Below are 16844 nucleotides of genomic sequence, written 5' to 3'. Positions count from 1 at the left end.
TGCTCAGGGTTCAGACAGCACAAGAAAAGCATGCCAAATTCTAATGCATGATTGTCAGACCTTGGGTTTCGGAATGCTGTGCCTGATGTGGAGAGACGGTGTTCTCATGTGGCCTCCAGGTGTCCAAGGGGGTCTCTGCCAAAGTGTCCACTCCCAGACACCAGCTTCACCTCCTCTGCTTCCCCCACAGTTACACATAAGTAGTATGATCAAAAATATGAATACTCATGGCAAGCCCTCGGGAACAGGAGCCATGGAGAAGGGTGGGTCTAGTGTCCCCCAGTCTGGAGGTCTGGCAGCAGCTGTGTTCTGGAGGGTCATCAGGGCTGGTACCCTGTGCATTAATGAGAGCACTCCTCTGTCACTCGAGGACTTCACACGGACTCCACAGGGGACATCCCTCTGATGTCCCCTGAGATCTGGCTTACCCAGTTAGTTTACTTGCCTTGACCTCAAAGAACCGTTGGCCACTTTCTCCAACTTGCCAGCAATTAAGAGTGTAGTCCAAATGTGCCCTGTACTCCCACCCACATGCAATTTAAAGGAATGATGCCTCAAGATCGAAATAAATAAATAAATAATTGAACAAACAAACAGGGATGTAGCTCAGTGACAGAGCGCTTGGCTAGCATGCACAAGGCCCTGATTCAATCCCTAGCAGAAAAGAAGGGACAAAGAAGAAGGACAAAATAATTCACATAGGTGTTGTGACATTCTCTAGCCGCATGACGGTGGCCTACTGGCCTACTTATGCCCCTTCTGTTGCCTCCATTTACTCTCCTGTGAAGTGCAAAGGTAAAGGCTGTTTGTGTTCAAACTCTTACAACACCTCTAAACCTGAGGAAAATAGTCAGTTCTCATTGTTCGGATGAGGAAGCTGAAACTCAAGGGACTGGGAGAGTCCCACCACTGGACTGCTAAGTGCTGACTCCTCCCGGGAACATTCCCCACCCACCCTGGCCTGCAGTGGCCTCAGGGCTGCGGATGTGTCCTGGGCGAATGTCTATGAGGAACACAGAGGTTACAGCCTTGGACGCTGACTCGGTGGCTTGGCTTCACTGCAGCTCCTGGTGCTGTGTAGGTATGCTGGGGCTTCCACTGCTAGGGTATTACCTGTGCACAGCTCTCCGGTGTTCTGCCAGCAGACTTCTGCAGTAGGGATGTGTAAACACTTTTTCAACAGAGACACAAAGAGACCAGGATCCTTGCTCATAGTCCCAGCCCAACAGGTGGCAGAGAATTGAACCTATGAAGTCTGGTTCCTGGGTCTACTTCTCTCGTCTTTACCCAAGTGGCTTCACCCATAGCCTGGGAGTCTAAACCTCTTTATTTTCTTCTTATCACCATATCTCTTCTGCTCTCTAGCTCTTCTTAAGAAGTATAAATGAAAATGTCCTGGGGCCGGAGACTTAGCTCAGTGGTGTCGCCAGCAGCCTCAGAAGCGCCTCAGCAGCCTCAGAAGTCCAGAGTTTGATCCCCAATACCAAAAAAAAAAAAATGTGTTGAATGGATGAGTGAAATGGTCATATAGTGAACCCTTAACTTACGAACTCAATTCATTCTTGAGGGCTGGCTGTAACTCAAGTTGGTCAATGAAGGTTCAGGCTCCTCTACACAGCCTTCAAAGTCTCTCTGGATATTGTAATGTTCCTTCCAGAACTCTTTAAGGGTTAAATCTGTATCTGAGACTATCTGCAGGCACAAGTGGCCAGAATTTAGGTTGTAACTCAAGACTTTGGTTGTAAATTAAAACTAAAATTCCGGTCATAAGCCAAGTTGTTTGTATGTCAGGCCGGTTCTAACTTGAGGGTCCACTCTATTTTATAATCTCTTGCCATCTTACATTGTTTTACTAGGTCAGAACCATGCATGGAGATGGACCACAGATTCCCTCAGGATACAAATCTTTTATAATTTATCTGTCTTCCCGGAGCATAGCCTTCTCAGGTCACAAGCATATTTGCAAGGTGCTTAGTTTCATGAAAGACTAAAAGACTGCACAGCAGTGTTGAGATGAATATATCCCTTTTCTAGGGCTGGCATAACAAAATACTGCAGACTGACTGGATTAAACAACAGCTTTTCACAGTTCTCCAAGGTAGAAATCCAAATGAATATGTCTATGCGTTTGGTTTCTCTGAGGCCCCTCGCCTTAGCTTGTAGGTGGCCGTTGTCTCACTGTTTCCTCACACACCTTTGGGCATCCCTAGTGCCTAAATTTCTCTGTTTATAAGGACACTGGTCATACTGAATTAGAACCCATCTGACTTCATTTTGCCTCTTTACAGGGCCCGTATCTGGGTACCGTGACGTTCTGAGCTTGCAGGAATCAGGGCTTCCACATAAAAATTTGGAGGAAGAGAGAAGAAGAGGGAGATATAAATTATCCCAGAACAGTGGATAATACTAAAATTATTTTCGACTCTTATTACTGGCTAAGAGCATAAATGCTGGAGCCCCATGGCATGGGTATAAATGTTACCTACACCACTGACCACTCATAGAGCCTTGGGCAAGCTGCTTAATTCTTCAGTACCTCCCTCTCTCCTAATCTGTAACATGGGCATAATAACAAAATCTGCTCCCCAGTGTGGTTATCAGGATGAAAATAAGAGATATAACTTGATTTGAGCAGAGCCTGGCACACTGCAGTCATTCATACGTAGTAGCTACTTGCTTATTCTTATCTTTGTCTTCTGATTATTTACAGAATTCACCTGCATTCCTGGAATCATTGGTAAACAAAGGTGCAGTGCTGCACAAATGCAAAATATTATGTTTTGGGTGCATCATGACAAGGTTATAACTGAGGGGATTACACGAGGTCATAGCCTGGGGACCCTCCTTGGATTCCTACAGTAGATGCCATCCTTGCAGGTTTTCTGAAAACCAGCAGCATCTAGAACCACTGCTGTTCAGACATCAGTGACCAACAGGGACAGCCCCAGCCATCTGGTGGTGGCTGATTGGAATTTGAATGCCTCTGCCACCTAGGGAAATGTTAGGTAAAAGGCAACAAATAGCTTGATGATTTTGAATTCCAAAGGCCGCCTCTGCCCAGTGTGCATTGCAAAGGATCCAAGGCAAATGAGCATCAGACTCCATGACTACCAGGGTCTGAAAGGTGCACGAGTAGATGTGGATTCCCAAGCAGCTGCGAAGGGCTCTGGGGGCTATGGGGTCCCTGTGACACCGCGTCTGCTGGGAAGGGGTCCATCTCCTGGGGAGGAAGTTGGCAAAGGCGCATGTCTACTTGAACTACAGTGACTCGAGTGCTGGGGTGGGGACACAATTGGTAAGGACAAACTGGGGAAAGACGGAAGGTAAAATCGGCAGGACTCATGGTGCCCTGAGAGAGTTTAAGGAAAGAGAAGAGGTGAGTTTGACTTGCAGATGTGGGGCCTGATTTATTGGTGATGGCCTGGGCTGAGATGGGGAGAACTGAAGCGAGCCAGGGGAGAAGGGGCCAAGCAAGGAGCCACAGGCTGTGTTCCGACTATGCCAGGTGGGATGTGGCCCAGGCACAGACCCCCACGTGGAGATGCCCGGTGGGCCCGTTGGATGTGTCTGGGCTTGGAGAAGGGGCTACTGTAGCCCAAGCCTTAGCAACCTGCCTGCAGTGTCCTCTGCTACAGTTCTGGCCACACCTGCCTCTTGCGAGTTCTCTGCCACTTCCCACCATCGTCTCTTTGCCAGCCTTCGTACCACCTTCACGTTTCGAAGGTTGCAAAATCTCCCTGAGTTTGGTCGTGCGTCCTTCTTCGGTGGCCACAGGACACCCACGCTTGGCCTCCAGAGCAGGTGTCACTGTGCAGTGCAAGGACTTGGTTGTCTGTTTTTCCCATTGCATATCAAGTCCCTTGAGATCAGCTCTCTTCTCCTGCCCCCCTACAGCAAGGGTGGCAAATCTTCGGCACAGCGCTGGAGCGGGCTGTTTGTGTCATTGGACGCTCTGAAAGGTTCGGCATCAGTGCCCTAGGGGAACAGAGGAAGTGGCTGGAGAATGTCAGCCAGGGGAGCAACCAGGAACGGCAGAGGGGCGATGGATGTGGGAACAAGTCGCCACCAAGTGGAATTCCCCTCAGTTAAATCTTGTGTCAGGAGCTGCCCTCGTCATGAGAAACAGGCCCAAGCCAACCGAATCTCCGATACATATGGATTATGACTTCTCCAGTCAAAGTAATTGAGAGACCATGATAAATTAGAGCTTGATAAAAGGCTCCAGTCCAAGATTTATGGCTCTTCCAGAATTCTTTCAAGTTCCCCCAAGTGCACAGGGACTGGCCCTGTCTCTGGAGCTGCAACATCTGACTCCAGTTAGCACGCTCCTGCCTGGCAGAGCGCGCCCCTTCTGCGGAGTGCACCCCAGGCCCAGCAGGCGGTGAGCATTCCAGCCCTGAGAGATGAGCTGGCCTTGGAGGGGCTGTTCTGAAACACTTGTCCTGCTTGTCACCTAGGCCTTAGGAGCTTGACCACCAGGACCCAAGCCATAAAGGTCAAACCTTGGCTGATCCATATCTGGGGGCTTTCTGATATGTACAGGAGCCATCTGTTGGGAAAACGTGTGTGTGTGCGTGTGTGAGTTTGAGGTTGCTAATCTAACCATGTGGGATTCACAACAGTATTTATGTTTCAGAACCAACCCAAAGATTCGCAATGATATTTATCCAGAACCAGGGCCTGGCATGAGCTCTGTGCTCTACACACAGAAGCTGTAGTCAGGGTGACAGAGTCATGGAACATTATATCACCAGTTACTGAGCACCTGCAATGTGTCACACACTGTCCTAGTTTCTGGGCAAGCGGAAGTCCCCAGGATTATCACTGCCATTGCTTGGATGTGGATGATGCTCCAGGGAAGTGTGGGAAGCAGATGATAAAGATCACAGTGAGTTTACAACATTAGCTGATTCCTGGGACAGAGTGACAAGCGACAGGGCCCAGGCAGAAAAGCCAGCCCCTTGAGACAGCTTGTGGACCTCTGGGCTGAAGTCAAATGCTGGGAAGGACAAAGGCAATGGAGGACACAGGGAAGGGGACAATGCAGCGAGAGGAAAGAGCTGGGAGATGATGATGACAGTGATAAACGGGGGAGCAGGAGGAAGTGGTTCAAGGAGCTCGTACAGGGATTCAGTCATGGTCGACCCTGCACCAGTGCATGCTGAGCACTGAGCTCTGGTCCTAAGAAGTGCAAAACCTCAGGGAGCATCCACACCCTGGTCCACACCCCTGCTCCTGGCTCTGTTTTGCTTTTCTGTGAATACTGTGTGCTTTCAGTCCTCATTGTAACTCTTGTGATCTCTCCCATGTATCCTCGTCTCTTCAGTAGCACAACAAGGTAGAACCCTAACCCTCTGCAGCTGAACACCAGGCCCCCATCAGAGTCCTCTGACCAAGCCACGTGCTCATTACAGCCTGTGCATCAACCATTTCAGGTTTGCTTGCTTTCCAGGGCAGAATCAGTTCAAAGGACAGTGCTGGACTCCGTTTTACCTGCTATGTGGGCTCAGGGCCTCTGATTCTTCACCCTACTCTGGTGCTCAGTGTGACAGGGATGGGTTTAGATGGCAAGCTTTGTCCTTAGGAGCATGAAGGTAGTGACTTCATTTCACCTGCTGGAGTCAATAGGTGCTGACCCCTTTTGTCCACCTGCTCCAGACTAAACTTGTCAGTTGTTCTCCGACTTAGCGTCACTTATCGAAGCTTGCTGGGGAGGTCTGTAAATTCATCCTGGTTCATCCAAAGGATGGGATCCCTCGTTGCATGAGCCCTTTGGTTGCAAAGCACTCTCACATCCAGCCCCTCACCGGGCCCTGCTACTTCCTTGGAGGTAGATATTCTCACTTCTGCTGCATAGGGAGAACCACTGTCTTTCTGGGCAGCTAGGGCTACAGTGGGGAGTGGGGATCTGAAACTCATGAGATGTTCAAGTCCAACTCTGATCTGGGGAGGCACTGCAGGGTTTCACCCAAAGACATTCTAAAGCACTTCTCACCGAGCTTGTTTTACAGATACTTACTAATCATCCAAGATCTCAACACAACAGAGTGAAGACTTCAAATAAAGACTTGGGCCTTTGTTCTACTGTACTTTCTGCTACAGGACGTCACTTCTGTGACCTCCATGGGTATTTTATATGTGTGGATAAGAGGGTAGCAGGAGGTGTTGGGTGGATGTCACAAGTCCCTTCTTTGGTCCACACTCTCAGGGACAATTTTGCCGATGTTGTACAGAAATAAAAAGAAGCCTCAGGCTATTTTAATGCCACAGGTTAAATTCTGACCAAAAGGATAGTAAGTGTTTTATGAAGATTCCAGGAAAAGATTCCTTTCTCAGGGTATTGAAACTAAGGAAATGCACAGAGCAAATGACCTCAGACACTTTCCAAGAAGGAAACAAAGAAATTAACACAAGATATTTCTTTCAAGTTCCTTCTCTCACCTTGCTCCTTCCACTCTTATTTTAGGTCTCAGCTCAGCCACAACCTCATATCTGAAACTTTCCACAAAGTGGGCTACCTGTCCCCTTCTGGGTGACCTCGAGTCCTCTAGCACTTATCACCCAGCACTTTAGAGATCTGTTGGTGTGTTGATCTCTTTCTCTAGACCAGAAGCTATTCTAGGCCAGAATGAATGGAAATCTCTCAGCTCAATGTCTGCCATCAAGCGGAGAGTCTGTAGAGAATGAAAGAATAAACAGTGGATTTTAAATAAAGCAGCACTTGTCACAGTAAATCTGGTGGCTGGCTGGAAGGTGTCAGGAGAAAGGGTAATCTGTGTTTTCGAGGAGTTCAAATAAAGCAACCGTCATACATATCCCCTTCTCAGAAACTTCACTACTTTTCTGCCAATTTTCTTAGGAATGTTCCCAAGGAGCAGAGCAGGTGGCACCTCCCACTGATCTTTCTGTTCTAAGGACATCTGACGGAGAAACCTTTGAAGTGCCATGCTAGATTAGTCTGTGTAGAACCCAGGGCTCCTGAGTCCAGCACTGCATATCGTTTCTCAGAAACAGCCGCACCTTGTGCGGGAACAGCTGGTCACTGGGTGCTGAGTTCACTTCCTCTCTCTACCATTCCTGGCTGACTATAGAGCCTGAGGTTACATCTCCTTCAGTGAGGAAGGACCCAAACTCAGGAAGACACATCTTTCTGCACTGTGTGGATGGGGCCGCAAGGTCCTCTTCTCTTTGTCATGATCCTGCTTCCCCTCCAAGCCCAATACTCAGGTGTCTCTTGGGGAGTGGTCAATCCATGTGCCTGTGTTAGATTGAAAACTCCTTGCCTGGCAATCAAGGGAATCACATTTCAGTGCAAGTCCACAGGCCCCAGGCATGACAGGTAGTGGATTTCTTTGCAGAGGAGACAATCTGAGAGGCCTGTTCCCATTAGAAGCTCAGTGGCTGCCTCAGGTTCCTCCTACCTGAAGCCGGAAGCTGTCCTCAGTACCTTTGCACTTCTGCCCCAGCCCAGCAGAACCAGCCCTCCTCGCCCTTTGAGGAAGGCTGCTCACCACCTGCTACACAGTCTCCTGGATTACAATTCGAATTTCAAGTCATGGGAAAAGCTTGCCTGCTTCCACCCTTCACCTTCCTGGGGCACTCAGTTTGGCCACTCCAGGCTTCTCCCATAGAAGAATCTTCCAGCCAAAGGTGAGCTTGGGTGGGCCTCCTGCCCTCCCTGTTGACACATCCTCCCTTCCCTGCCTCACCTGACAAGGTCTGGGCCACCCTCCTGTCCTAGACACGATCCTCTGCACTTCCCCCAGTATTTGCAAACCTCAGCACTCCAACCCGCTCTCCTTGGCCTTGATCAACACAACCTGCAGCCATCCTGGGGTGTGAGACAGATACCTCTCACCTTCCCAAGGTGACAGACTGCCAAACACATGGTCCTATTCACAATGACAGCACAGTGACGCTCTGGATGGTGTCCCCAAGGATCTGGGCTCAGCCTCAGACACAATGGCTCCAGAGGCCTCCTTCTCCTTTCCCTCCACTGCTGTGGCCTCCTTCTCCTCCTCAGTGCAGAGTCCTTGTCCCCCAGGCAGCCAGGCTGTGGAGCAGCCTCCTTCTCTCCTGCTCTCCTCCCCAGGCAAAGTCCTCCCCAGAACAGAGGGGATCTTCCAGGGAGCCGAGGGGCAGGGAGAGGAGCAATATCACTCTCCTCCCCTACAGGGCATCTTTGCTGGCTTCCTCAGGTTCTGTCAGGGTTGGGGTTGTTCCATGTCCTTGATAGGAATTCTTAGAGCAGTTTTCCTCCCCATAGCACCCTGAGGTACAGGTGCTTTTCCTGTGTCTGGAAACCTGACATCCATGTGCATGGACGTGCCCATAATCCCATGCTGGAGGTCACTATCTGAGTTGAGCTCAGGCAGTTTAGACACTGAACTTAGGCTCTTTCCTCTGAGAAAAAGTTTCCAGAAGCTTCTGATGTCCTAATGAGTCCTGACTCCTCACTACATGGTATTCTGAAAGCCTCCAGCTCCCTTCTATCCTCCCAGCAGACTCCCATTTCAACTCAGTGCCTTCCCCAGCCATGCCCACTCCTCTGGCCTACTGTGATGGGGACTGTGCTACCAGCCTTGCCTGGCCTGGGCTCAGGATCCTGTCTGTACACCAGGTAGGACCTACTTGACCAGCGACATGGGCTCACTCTCGCCAGACTCAATGAAGAAGCCAGAGGTGTGTGCTGAGAAACCGAGGTCTGCCTTCGGAAAGAAACTATGCAGTCACTGTGCACCTCAGCTGGTGAGGAGATCCTAGGCCCTAAGCTTTGTCTATGGGAGTCAGGGATAAGAGAAGTACAAGCCATCAGCTTCCAGAAGCTTCTAGAACTATCTCATTTCAGGAAGCACCATCATGGTGGCCCCTTCTTTCTTCTGACTTGGCCACTCCTCCCAGTGAAAGCAAACATCTTTCCTTTGAGACTAATCCCAGAAACATGGGGGCAAAAGAAAAAAGAGCCATTTAAACTTGTCTAGGACCCCTGTAGGGAGCAGCTTCCGGCCTCTTGAAATTTGGATTCAAGCTGCTATCATTTCCCTATGCTCATGTTGGAACACAGAAAGGTGGACATGATTGAAATTTGCATTTAAATGGAAATGGTTAAAGGTAAAGGCCCAATGTTTAGAGAAATGAGAGTATCCATTTTTCTAAGAGGGAGGCCGAGTGTTATCCTATACCATTAAGGTGTCACAGAGCTGAAATATGTTTAGAAATATTAGACACTGCTCCTGCATGCAGAGTGATGCCTGGCATTTGGAAATGACTCGGCACTATAGATGAATCTAAGTGAACCCTGCATCAAGCACAATTGCTTATAATGTCGCCTGCCACCATCCCCTAATTCCAGCCCTGCTCACCAGGCAGTAGATGTTCTATTAGACAGCTTTCTGCTACTTTTCAGTTGCAATAGATGCCAGAACTAGTTCATCATCTTCACAACACACAGCGTCTTCCATAGGATACTGACATACAGACCTTGAAGTGTGTGGCTGATGCCGTACCAAAAATCTCACATGGATTTAATCCACCTTCTGTGCAAAGTTAATGGGTGAATATAATAAACAAAAAGAGGTAAAGATTAAGGGTGTACCGAGTGCTGCTTGCCTTGATCCGTCTGTAAGCACACTCATTGTGCTGTGAGGATAAGAACACCCCTTCCCCCAGTACCATGGCATATAGCTGAGCTTCATTCCTTTCTCATGCTCCCTGTCTCCCATGGCCCCTGGGCTCTGTTCTTTACCTCCTCACCCCAAGACTCAAGCTGAACAATACTTGCTGCTAGAGCAGCAGAGAGACAACTCTACATTCTTCACCTACAAATAAACACTTAGGCTGGAAGTGACTCATACAAGTCATTAGTCCAAACTAACATGGCTCCCAAAACAGACTACCTTTGGCTCAAAAGGGGAACACTTAGAAATAGTTGGAAAGTGGCATTTACAGCTGCATGTCTCCTCTGTGGATGTTTCAGGGAAGGAGGGACTGGCCAGTGGCAAGTGGGGGAGACTGAGGGAAGGCGGCCCCTCACCCTGCACAGAAGCAAAAGCCAGAGCTACCTAGGAGAAAGTCATCCCTGGGCATTGACTTTGTCCTTTCAGGCTGTTCTAACAGAATACCACAGAGTTCATAAGCACCGTGAGTCTGTCCTTACAGTTCTGGAGCCTGGGACATCCCAGATGAAAGTGTTGGGTAATTGAGACCTGGGGATAGTTCACTTCCTGATTCCCAAATGGCCTCTTTGCTGCATCCTTACTTGCTGGAAGGGACCAACAAACTCTCTGGGGTCTCTTTTATAAGGTCACTGATGTTACTCATGAAGGTTCTGCCCTTGTGACCTAGTCACCTCTCTAAGGTTCCACCTCCTTATGTCATCGCTCTGTGAGGAAGTTTCAACAAACTCACACATCAAAGCTGCCATTTCAACATGTGGATTTGGGAGAGGACCCAAGCATGCAGTTCTTTTGCAAGGAGGAAGGGCTGAGGGGGCGAAACCAAACAGAACCAGCAAAGAACCGAAACAAGAACAGTCCAAGTCACTGTGGAAGGATGGCGTAAAGATAAAGAATAGAGGCTGGAAATCAGTTCCGGAACTGGGACACCTCATGGAGCAGAGGGAGGGACATACTCAACGCTGGGATACCTGCCATGGAAATCCCTGGAGTTTCCACATTACAGTCTGATCCCTGATCGCTGCTGAGTCACAGATGGCCCCCAAAGGAGCTAAGGTGACCCAGGCGTAGTCTAGAAGATCACACAGTCAGACTGGTGGCTGTAATTTTAGGAGAGCATTTGTCAGTTCAAAGAAACATAACATAAAATAAAAAAAACATGACAAAGTTCACCTGGAAAGGTCCTATACCCTGGGTGCTTGATCTGTCTTCTAGAATCACCCTACTCTTTGTAAAGTGAATATTTATTAGTTCATTCATGCCACAAGTATTTTTCATCTGTCTCTTCTCAAACCATACAACAGTGCCTGAGAAGTGTTGGGTGCTTAATAAATAAGGGCTGAGGATTAAATGAATGACTCTACCCTGAGCAGTGCTGTACCAAAAGGAGGAAAGCTTAGAGACATAGCAGGTGCTGTTCCCACTTGTCCATCTGGAAGAAGATGTCCACTATGCTGCCCGCATAACATGGAACATCTCTGCTTTTCTGCCTTTCTCATGCTCCATGTCCACATTGCGGGAGAGACATGAAGCTGATTTCAGGCACCTTTCCATCTTTCTAGGAGCTTATGTCTAGACCTGCATCACAATGGACCACATTACAGTGGGATGGATTTGACCTATGGCAAATGACTGGTCTGATCCGCACTAGGTACTCTTGGAAGTGCATGGCCCATAGTACTATACTTCATGCTCGAAGTAGCCACACAAGGTGAGGATGAGCTACAGATGCATTACACAGATGAAGAAACTGAGACCTCTTGTACTTACTTTTGCCCAAAGTGACAAAGCCAGCAAGTGGAAATGCTGGGATGGCAACCCAGGCGCCTGGCTCCAGCCCCTTGAGTGTGATGAAAACATCACAGAAGTGCCGAGAAGGAACCCATTTTTTCTGCAGAGTGAGAAATGATACCTTGAAAGTCTGTGAGTGGAAATGTCATTGAAGCTGGGCCTTGAAGGATCAGTATTTTAGATCAGGGATATGGTGCCTAGAGGACCCGGGAACTGACAACCTTTTATACCTGACTAGGAGTCATAAGGGACAAAGATCATGTCTGTTCATCTGTGTGCATCTTCAGCCTAGTCTATGATTAGGACACAATCATTTTTACTACATATAAAATACTATCAATTGTAAGATAGAGCAATTTATTCTTTCCCATTAAGAAAAAAACAAAAAGCATCACACAGATAAAACCACGGCATGTGGCTTTCTGATTACTTAGAATTTTATTTTCTATGGATAGGAAGAAATCCTTGATGTCTAAGTAGACATAGACTTCCATTGTATATTCCTCATGTGCTCAGAAGGAAAGTCCAGCCTAAACTTGTTCACAGATGACAACTTTCATGAATATTTTTCCAGCTGGGGTCTAATCTTACATACAGTGCTCTGTTCCCTGTCATACCGAATGAGGTACTGCACAGCATTTCCCACACCAGTCCAGAAACGAACCAGGTTACTGGTGTTGGGTGGTGTTGTGGAGTTTGGAAATGTTGTTGCAAGAAGCTGAGCCCCACTTCAGATGACGGAGTGGGCCCCAGGGGTTGCCAAAGCTACTGTGCCACCATCTCCTGGGTCACGTCACCTCTGCAGTCCTACAATCGGCGATGCCGGTGCCCACCGAGACTCGATTGTCCCTGGGCATGCCATCGATTGGGAGGTGCATCCCAACTTCAGAGAGGAGAATCTGTGCTGCCTCTTCTTTATTTTCTTCTTGCAGAAGATTTTATTATAGAATCACTTAAAAATGCAAAATATAAAACTAAATGTAAACCAAAATGAGATGAATTCACAAATTGAATCAATCAACACTACAAAATCAATAAACTTGGAATCAGTGATAATGGTTTGCTAAAACCAAGCTCCTGCTTCCAGCATAAAGGACACTGGCTGGCACTGGACCAGCCATGCCCAACAGCCTTGGCCTTGGCTGGCTGCAAAGCAGGGATGGGAGATTATGTCAGTCTGTGTTCTTAAAGTGAGCTTCTCAGAAGTGCCTGAAAGATGGAAACTGGAGCTGATTAATCTTTATGGTGTGCATGGGTAAGTAAGAGTTTGAAAGACCATTGATACCAGAAGAAAAAGAAATGAGAACCTTATGCTACAGATCAGGGAGTCCTGAAGGTTTTGGAATGAGAGCACTTGGATTGTTCTCTGTAGGTTCTGATCGCTATGTTTAAATCAAGAAAATGAAATCCTTAAACCCAAAGAATTTCACTGCCTAGAATAATCAGGGATTTCCTTGTGAGATGACGTGGTGTTGAGCTTGGCAGATACTACTGCTCCCTCTGAGGCTGGCTGCACAGTGGGGCTCCTGGGATGATGCCTTTGCAGTCACCCTCAGAGGCAGGGCCAGGTGAGAGTCTCCCTCCGGGTCCCTCCCGGCCGGCTGGTTCTGCAGTCTATCAGCCGTGCTGGGTGTCACTTCTGTTTCTGGACTGAATGGAGACCAGGAAGACATAAGGACTCTGGGGAGAATCCCAGGAGCTGTTGAAAAGTCCTCAGGATTGTTCAAGGCTGTTTACGGTGTGGTGAGATTTATGTTTGGGGATGCAGCAGCATGGCCTTATTCTCCAAATCCTGATGCCAGGAATGTCTGGGGGAGTCATTCAAAGACAGAGAGAAACATGCAAAGCAAAGGATATACACGAGCCCCAAGTATGACTGGGTTTGAGAAGATGCGGGGCAATGTATAGTGAGTGGTAGGATTAGAAAATATTTATCAGCCCTATTTATGGACCATACATTCGCTCACTTACTCCTCCATCCCTTTTTATGCAATGCAGACAGTTACTGTTCTACTTCATAGGCATGGAGACTGAGGCTCACAGAGGCTATGAAGCTCACCCCTTCTCCTGGCAAATGGAGGTGGCTTCCTCTGAGCTCAGGCTCAGCAGCTGCAGCTACCCAGATGTGTTCCTTACAGCAGTATCGCACACCTCCTGCTGTGACCCACATGCACTGGTGTCCACTGCATCCATAGGTCATCACCTCTGTGCCCCCTCTGGCAAGTTAGCTACTCGCTGGGCCTCAGGTTTTTTTATTTGCAAGGTGCTAGTAGGAATAATACCTAGCTGGCTCCACTAATGTGAAGCCCTACAAGCAAGAACAGTATGTGGAACCACCGTGTGTGGCTTAGAGATGTGCTCAGCAGATGTTTGCTCAATAAGACAACTTACCATTTTAATTATTATTCATCCATCCTTCTCTTGAATAATTGTTTCTAGTTGCAGATGGGCCACAGCCTCCTGCCTTCCCAGTGCAACCTAACTGTCTCAGAAGATCTCGATGTGGCCTCTGGGAACCTTAGGAGTCAAAGCATTCTCATCATCCTGACCCTGTGTTCTCTGAGGTTCTCCTTTCAGCCATGGATCTGACTACTTTATGGTGATCCTGAGCCCGCATCCCAACCAGCATTTGCAAACACCTGCTAACAGGCAAATCAGGGCACTGTCTGCTTTTGTATAATCTGTGAGTTAGAAGTTGTTTCTACATGTTTTATGATTGAAAAAAATCAAATTAAGAACAATATTTAGGACATGTGAAAAATATATTGAATGCAAATCTCAATGTCTACACACAAAGCTGTGTTGCAAGGCAGGTGTACCCATCCCTTATGCCCTTCCCAAATCTGATTTTGTGCTACAGTGGCAGATTTAAGCAGTCATAACAGGGACCACACGTCTGCAAAACCTGCAGTGTGACAGCTGCGCCCCTCCTGGAGGAAGTGGGGGGACCGCTGTCTCAGTCATCTGTAGCAATGTTACATCAGAACCTGCACCAGCTCCCTTCATTTTGTAACACGGTCCTTCATCCCCTGCCCCCACCTAATCCTCAGTGAGAGCAGAGCCCTATGGACAGAGAAAGTCTTCACTCACTGCCACTTAAAATCCATGTTCCACACTTGTCTGATTTTTGCCTTTGAAACTAGTTTATATCCCCTCACTTTTAATTATATTGGTTGATTGATTGATCTATTGCTTGATGCCTTATTGAGTGTATGATTTATCACAAAGCCCTGGATCCCATCCATTGGGTTCTACAAAACTTTTTCCAGAAAAATTAACTGCAAGGGTAACATTCTTAAAACTTTAATACTAGCTTTTCTCTTTTCACCACTTTGTTGAAATAAACCCAATCCTGAACTCAGTATCCCAGAAGGATATTGATAAGGAGACAGACAGTTCCCAACTCTTTTCCCTGGCTTTCTCTTCCCCTCTTAACTCTGATTTTCTAAGTACAGGGGTTGGGATTGCAAATATTCAAACAAGGCTCTGCAAAGAGAAAGACTGCAAGGAAGAATTCGCCAGAGTACATACATCCATTGCCCTTCCCACCTTTGTAAGTTTCACATCCCTTTCAAAATATTGTTCATGTCATTTCTCCCCCATATGAAAAGTAGCCCATATCACATGTAGAACATGCCCATTAAAGATTTTTTTACCGTCCACCAACTGAAATGATATTTTTTTAACTTGGAAAGACTTCAATGGGTTGCACTGCCGGGCACCAAAAATAAGATTTTAATTGAAATACAGATAAGATAGGAGCCTTTAATTTACCTTCTCCCTAAGCAACAGGACTTTCCTGGCTGCATCTGATAGATGACTTTTTCCCCTTCTTTCTTTTTCAGCTTAGGCTTGAACAAAATTATCTTATCTTCAGATGAAATATTTTAGGGATTTGGGGATTTTGTGTGCCTCAGGACAAAGGACAGTGTTTGTGAGAAGATCACTGTCCTTTTTCTGAGGAAAATTCCACCTTATTGAAATTCTGATGTTAGAGAAAGTCTACCACCTCATTACCATCCCGATGGCACACATTTTCTATGCTCTTGGAGATGGCATGAACATATTAGGAGCAAGAGAAGGGAAGAACACAAGGAGATTTCTCTTGCGGTCATGTCAGACGAGCCATTTTTCTCCACCAACAAAAGAGTTTGTGTAAAATGTGCTGCTATAAAAGTGAATGATGTTATTCTTACGGGGGCTCCAGGGGACAGTGCATTCTGGACCATGAAATCATTGTCATCACTTTCAGAGTAAATAACACAAATTCTTCTTCACAGCCCCCTTCCATGAGCACCTCACAGCTCCCCCTCCTCCAGCCATTCCAGGGCCACCACCCTCAGGCCTGACAGTGCAGCCAAGAAATGGGGAAGGGCGCATAAACCACATGACACAGACTTCCAAGGCCACAGATAATTGAATTACCTGGTTGTCTGCAGTGATGAATACGAGTCGTAGAAACGGGATGAATTGTCTGTTTTTACTGCCTTTCTGGCTGCAGGTCCAGCTTTCTGTTTCCATGCAGGCACCAAATGACTACAACTCCACTGTATGGCCATTTCTGGCCCACAGTGATCTCTCGGGCCCCACTCCAGAGGTAGCTTGCTGATCTCCCTTGCATTTCATAGACAGGAGACTGGAGCTCATCACTTCCATATGGAAACTAACTGTACAAATGTTCCACTGGATGATTGCATGAATTATGCAAACTTCATGAGTTCTAAATGAGGTTGAAAGCAAATGATATTTATTAATAATCTGTATATTTGTTTTTCTCTTTTCATCCCTGATGGTCAGGCAAATCTCACCTGCTTTTATTTGGCAATTCCAACTTTCACTTCTCTAGCTACTTGGTGGACCTCCTGCAAGGAATCTATAATCGCAAGAACACAGTTTGTGCTTGATTCAGCAAACACCCGGTGAACTGAACAAAATCATAGTGTATCGGAAATACGTAACAGTAAGAGCCAGGGAGCAATTGGATTTGAGTCCCAGCTATTGGGAAGACCTAAAACTTCCAAACCAGCAGGCAGAAATCTCACCCAAGGGGCTTTGGTGTGTTGAGTCAATTTAAAGTTTCTAAAACACCTGGCGCAGCCCCTGGTATGGGTGACCACCCAACACGAATTCATTCTTTTCCTGTTTCCAGTGGCTTCCTCCTTTGTTTGCCGGTTTGTGCTCCCTCCTGAGAGAAGTGGGAGGCTGGTAAATGTCTAATCTGTAAACTCCAAGGCAGTGGGGACTCAATGTATTTGTTCATCACTGATGAGTTTTCTTGAGAGAACAGGAAGATGTACTTATGGCAAATACACCCCCATCCCATCCACAAACCAGAGAAGACACAAGCCCTATGGTTGAGTCTTTTGTTATTCATTTTCC

This window comes from Heterocephalus glaber, unplaced genomic scaffold (genome assembly GCF_053883595.1).
Source record: "Heterocephalus glaber isolate CG9 unplaced genomic scaffold, H.glaber_assembly_v1.0 deba00001608, whole genome shotgun sequence".
NCBI classification, from domain to species: Eukaryota; Metazoa; Chordata; class Mammalia; order Rodentia; family Bathyergidae; genus Heterocephalus; species Heterocephalus glaber.
The sequence above is the reverse complement of the archived record's forward strand: the minus strand, read 5'-3'. Positions refer to the sequence as shown.